Below are 6766 nucleotides of genomic sequence, written 5' to 3' on the forward strand. Positions count from 1 at the left end.
TCATAGTGTGTTGGGAGGGTAACTTACATAGTGAAATGATTCTCATTAGTGTAATGACCAGCATTCCCAGTCTTCTGTTAATGGCCAGTTTAATTTGTGTCTAATTTGGCATTATTAATTTGAGGTTCCGCAGTCTCTCTTTGAGTCTGTTTTTGAGTTTTTTGTCTGCAAACTGACCACCTTACACGTCTGTCACTGGTGGAATAGAGAGTGTTTGTGTTTCTCCCATTGGTTTTTGATGTTATATTCCCTGATGTCTGACTTGTGTTCATTATATTCTTTGTGCGAGAGACTGTCGGTTGGCCAATTGTACATGGCAGAGGGGCATTTGCTGGCCATGTGACATAATAATTGGACGATGTGCAGGGATAACAACCCCTGTGTCTGTGACTGATGTGATTAGGTCTCTATGATGTTTGCCTCTGAACGATATATGTGACAGAGCTGCATCGGGTTTTGCAGGATAAGGTTCCTGGGTTAGTGTTAGTGTTGTTATGGTGTGCGGCTGCTGGGTAGTTTTGTTTTGCAGGTTGGGAGGTTGTTCTATAAAGCGAGACTGGCTGTCTTCCCAGGATCTGTGAGAGTGAGGTGATCATCTTAATGATAGGTTGTAGTCTTTGATTAATGCGCTGGAGAGGTTTAGTTGGCTATTAGGTGAATGGGCTAGTGGTTGTTTCTTTATTTCTTTTTGGGGCTNAAACTGCGCTTGGGTGGAGGGGGGGGTTTTTTATTTCTCCCATCATTAGAGGCAGGGGCTCCTGCAAAGAGGGAGCCAGATCAGGCAGACACTTCCTGCTTTCTGGAGCTGGGTGTAGAGAGAGGTCTTGGCATTACGCTTGCACGTCCTAGTAATCAAGGCTAGGAGCTGTGACGTTGTTTCCCATAACTGCTTTCAACTCAAGCTACTCTCCGTCATGTCCAGCATCAAAGTACTCAGGGGAGGACAACAGCCTGCTAACAGGCCCTGGATACCCGACGGCAAAAAGCTTTCTGCCGATTCTCTGTAGTGATGTCTGCCCATGGGAAAGGTGCTGGGAGTGTCACTGAAGGTTTGTACTCCATGGCCAGAAGCCAACTTTTCACAAGTGCTGAGTCATGGTTGTAGGGAAGAAGTGCCATGTTTAAGGATATCTAACATTGCAATGGCCATGAAGCAGCATGGGAGCCTTGTGTACTTGCTGAAAGCACTTGGGTATAGATCCATGCAAAAAGTCCATCTCCACTGCTTCCCGTTCCTGGAGGTTTACAAGTTTCACCCAATAGTTAGGTCAAATGGAGTTGCTCCAGATCTACACCACTGTAGCGAGATGCGGACTGAAATCACAGCGGTTACCCCAGGTTACAGCAGTGTAAATGAGATCAGAATTTGTCTGGTGGGTTGTAAGCATCTCTTTTTATGAGAGCTACTGAATAGTTCATTTCAAAAACTTTTCCCTAAGAATGGCTTTTTTTTTGGTCAAAATGACAGTGTCCATTTTTTATGTAATTGGGGCTTTTATCAAAAAACTGGAGAATTTTTTCACATGTTGGTAATAAAAGCTGAAAAATATTAGCTTGAAAATAGAAGAATTCTGCTGAAAATTGAAAATGTGGTTTGGACTGAACATTTTGGGGGTTTCTGAAAACTTTGAAGAAAAAAGTGAAAAACATTTTTCAGCTTTTCAAATTTGTCATGGAAACAAAACCCATTTTCCCCAACCATCTGTCTTAATAATCCAGAGGTTACCAAAGGTGGGAGTTATTTGCCTTTTTAAAATGTGATGACACAAATTGCTCCTGGAGGACAAGGTAATTAATGGAGGAGGAGGGAGGTGGATAAGGTTCTGGGAATGAACTGTGAGTCCCTATTTTCTTATCATGTTATTAATGTCTTCTAATCCCTGTATGTTCTGCTCTGGTATTGCACAATCCATCACAGCATAAGCAGCCGGAACAATGGCAGGTGAGTCTGTGTGTGTAAAACAAGATATATTTGGGTCTTCCAATAAATGAGGTTCTTCTATGGAGCTCCTAGATAGCCCCTGGGAATGTTCTGAGTTGGTTCATGAGACAGCATCTAACTGTGGTGGATGGTGCAGCAAATGAATAGAAACCGCACCCCCTCCATACACCTGTTGCATTCTATGATCTGTCCATATAGTATCATAGCCTCTAGGACTGGAAAGGGACCTCAAGAGTCACGAGTCCCAGTCCCCTGCCCTCATGGCAGGACCAAGAACTGTCTAGACCATACCCTGATAGACTTTATCTAACCTACCTTAAAAATATCTCCAGAGATGGAGATCCACAACCTCCTAGGCACATTTATTCCAGTGTTTAACCACCCTGACGGAACTTTCTCCTATGTCCAACCTAAACTCCCTTGCTGAGGTTAAGCCCATTGGGCTTTCTTGTTCTATCCTTAGAGGCTAAGGTGAACAAGTTTTCTCCCTCCTCCTTGATGAGACCTTTTAGATACCTTTTATCAGAGGCATAAATGTAGACACTCCATTACCTGACTTTCAGGATGGGAGGAGCGTCCCAAATACGTTAGTAGGAAATGGTATTTGTAATTATTGACAGGAATGGAGTAATGATCTCGAGTTGCAGTGGGGGAGGTTTAGGTTGGATATTAAGAAAAACTTTTTCATCAAGTAAGTGGTGAAGCACTGGAATGGGTTACCTAGGGAGGTGGTGGGAATCTCCTTCCTTAGAGGTTTTTAAGGTCAGGCTGACAAGCCCTGCTGGGATGATTTAGTTGGGAAATGGTCCTGCTTTGACAGGGGGTTGGACTAGATGACCATCCTGAGGTACCTTCCCAATCCCTGATATTCTATGATTAGGACCATAATTTATCTACCCAAAGGAGTCAGATTGTGCTTTGTGTGGCAGGTTGTATCATGCTTAGGCCGCTGTTCAGTAAGTGCTGATGTGAATGTGTTTGTAACAAGGAGTCTCTTGGCCATGGTGAAGTGTTTTAGAAGATGTTCAGTGATGAGAACTCCGGGGTACAACTTGGAAGTTTCTTCCTCCCCCTCTTAGTCTCCAGCCTGGTTGTCTCTCATGATGCTTTGCTAGTGACAAGCAGCAACCCCCTCTGGGACTATCTCACTCAGCCACCAGCATGGAGAGACACAACACCAGCTCTTTGAACTGATGTTCTCCGGACACTCGTGAACAAGAAATGGGAAACACCAGCAAATCCACCTTGAGCCCCACAGCCTTGACCCTAGACATGTACCGTTTTACACTTGCTCAAGATCCTCCTCTTGAGCCAATGCAGGAGCATTAATTAAGTTACTCACACTTCATCAAAAGGAAATGGACCTGGACCAGCCTTTGTAATCTGAGCAGATCCCCAAGCATTTAGACAAGTGACTTGTTAAGATAGAATATTAACATTAAATTGATTTGATGTTAAGATAGATTTTAAGTGATTGTAAGTGTAAGCATACAGGACAAAGTTGGTTACAAAAGAAATAAAAGTAAAATCACAGTCTAAATTCTGAACTTTATCAACTAAGCAAGATTGGAGATAAACAGCTTTCTTTCCACCCTACGAGAGTTACAGGTAGGGTTATAATTCTTAGTACAATCAGGCTGAATTGCCTTCTCAGCTGGGACTAATCTTTCCAGTTCAAAGTCTTTGTCTTTCTCAGCGTTCTTGTTGCCTTCAGTGTAATGTGGATGGGGAAGGTGGTCTCATGATGCCCCTGTTCTTTAATTTTTATACCTCCAGTCCATGCCCAGGGAAGATATCGACCCAGTGCATGTTCTGGGGCCTTAACTGGTCAGAGATAAGCAGTCCTCATTGTGTGGTGCCTTGTGAATTGTCCTCTTAAAAATTGAAATCCTTTTTTACAATTCCCCTGCTGATAATGATCATTTAACACCTCCTGGGTCACCTCTTTTTATTCACTGGAGAGTACCGTGGGCCATCTACCCAAACTCACAACATTATTTCAATAACAAGAATAGCAGCAAATCTCATAACTTCATCCACAGTAACAATATATACAGATTATAGTATAACAAGGAGTTTAACAGATGGTGGCCTTTCATATGTACTTCAAGGCATGCCTTTGTATGAAATAGCACAACCATATACAAAAGTGAATAGGGTTACAGTTGCCTACTTTGAGGCCAGTGTGTCCACAGTGACTTACTTAAGACTTTTTGGAGCCTGTTAAAATAGGAAAGTTTGGCCACCAATGTGTTGACCTTGGTCAGTATCATCCTATGGTATGTGTTCCCTCATCCCAAATACTACCATGATGAATTCTTATTGATTTTATGTAAGTTAGTAAATAATGAAAATCATTCTGTAAGGTGATGCCAGCACACAGCATTTATATGAACAGGGCACTGGAGCAATGTGCTTCAGCGGCTCAAGGATTAGACCAGCAGGGGCAATGCAAGAGGCATTGACAGAGCCGGATAAGGTTCAGGACAAGATAGCAGGAACGGAGTGGGAGGGGGCTCGAGATCTGGACTGAGGGGATTCGAGAGCTGTGCAGGGCCAGGACCAGAAGAACAGAGGGCTGCAGATCTAGATGCGGGAATGTCAGTGCTGGATGACAAGAGGTGCTGCAGGCCCCCGGTGATGATTTAGACTAGAACCGCAGACTCTGTGGGGTCAGGTCTAAGATGCTTGATCAAGTTTTGTCATAGTCAGGTCTGGCCCAGCAGGGCATGCTGCAGATCAAGGATCAAGGTGGAATGGCTGAGCTCTGGGTTGGAAGTTTGCTCAGCTCCAGCCTAATGGCAAGGCTGACACTGCAAGAGGTTAGTGAATGGGGAGGTATGGATTCATGGTGGGAGGACAGAAATTGTGTGTATTGATTCCGCAGGAAGCCTTGAGCACTCCTGTGCTCAACTTCCCAAGGGCAGCGGAACCGAGTTGAGCCCAGGGAGCATTTCAGGCTCAGCGCAACATCCTGTAGCTCCAGTACCATGCTCCTTAGCACATGCTATGAGTCTGCAGATAAGGACTCATACGTGAGGAGGATCATCCTCAACCCACTCCCAGATAAGCCTCTTGCTCGCCTTCCATCCTCCCCAGTCTGCTGCACCTGATACCTTGACAGCCTCATCCATCAGCCACCATCAGGTACGGAGAGAAAATCGCTGTGGCCGAGCAGGCACGAGATCCTGGCCTGGTAACATCTCTTTATTTAATAACTAGACCAGCAGCATCTAGACCCAGTTCTGAAGGAGGTCATATTTTATGCTAAGGGAGATTTTATTACAAGCAGCTCAGGCGGCTCTGTCTCTCTCCACTCACACCAGCCTCTCCCAGTCACTGCACTCTAGGAGATTCTTGCTACCTCCTCCTTCTGTTTCTGTTTTAGCTAGGCCTCTCTGCAAGTCAATGAGGATCTACCCTCTCCTGGAACCAAAGTCTTCTCTCAGCTCTGCTTAGTGCTGATTGCCAGAGTGATTGCTCCCACTATTGGGCTTTCATCCCCTTTCTGAGACTGGAGGAAACTCATCACGTGACTTAATGTGATTCTCTGCTTTGGGGGCATAACCTGGCCCAGGTCACACAGCAGGTCAGTGGCAAAGCTGGGAGTAGAATTCAGGTCCCCTGAGTCCCTGCCTTGGGCCCTAGCCATTGGGCTTGCTAGCACCTCACCATGGAGAGCCAGTGCAAGGAGATATTGTGGCTTTGCCAGTGTTTAATTGACAAAGGCTTCTCCATTGTGCTGCCATGGAATTCCAGCTCACGGAATTCATGGTCATCCAGAGGGCAGAATGTGTGGCCATATAGAGGGCGGGGAACAAAGTCCTTGCACATTACCAGTTGGTGGAGATTTGTGGAGCTGATAGACTGGGGCTGTCGGATATTTTCTCAATTTGAGTCAGATCCTGGCACAGTTTTGCTGTTTAGATAGCTCTATTGAATATCCGAGTCCCAATGAATGCAGCATTTCTCAATCCATGAACATCCCCCAAGGGAAAAATAGCTCATTTGCTGTAGATATTGCAAACAGTGGAGGGCACAAGAACCAGACCAACACTGTGCAGCAGTGAAAAGAAAATCACCTACTGGTTGAAATATCTAACGTTTCATGAGCAGAGCTGGGGAAAATTTTGTGGACAAATAGTTTATTCAACAACAACAGAAAAAGCAGTTTCCATTGAAACTATGGGTAAATTTTACAAGAATAATTTTGTCCATTCATGAAACGGCCAGAGGAGGAGATGGAGCTGCTGCCACTACTGACCCCAGTGTTTTCCCCCCCAAAATAACCTTTAGCTGAGTGGTTAGGGCACTTAGCTTGGAGGCAGAAGTAATACTGGTTCAAATCCCTACTCTGGAACAGATCCAGAAATGGTCTTTCAATTCACCAAAAATTCCAAATTTGGTTTGAACTGACCCATTTTTTTAGAATCTGGCTGATTTCCTAGCAATGGCACCTGTCCTAGTAGTCCCAGACTAGCCACTTGGTTATTCTAGAGGTGCTCAGATACCATGGAGATGGGAGCAGTGTAAGATCCTGAGCAGAACACCCTGATTTTGAAGAGGCCACCCCAAGTCCTGCCAGCACCCCTTGCCCTGACATTACTGCAGAGCCTATGTAACCAACGTAACATACTGCTCAGTGACAGTGTGCTAAGCTGTGTGTGACATGCTGCTGCAGCAAAACCATGACCCGACATTATTGACCTAAACATAATGGCAGCGTGACAGAGGCTTGTAAATCCCAGCTCAGGAGACTGCAGAGTCAGGCACGTGCTTCACCCGTGAGCTCAGACTGGCACTCTGACTTGGATGTCAAGGTGG

This window comes from Chelonoidis abingdonii, chromosome 9, assembly GCF_003597395.2.
Source record: "Chelonoidis abingdonii isolate Lonesome George chromosome 9, CheloAbing_2.0, whole genome shotgun sequence".
Classification (NCBI taxonomy): domain Eukaryota; kingdom Metazoa; phylum Chordata; order Testudines; family Testudinidae; genus Chelonoidis; species Chelonoidis abingdonii.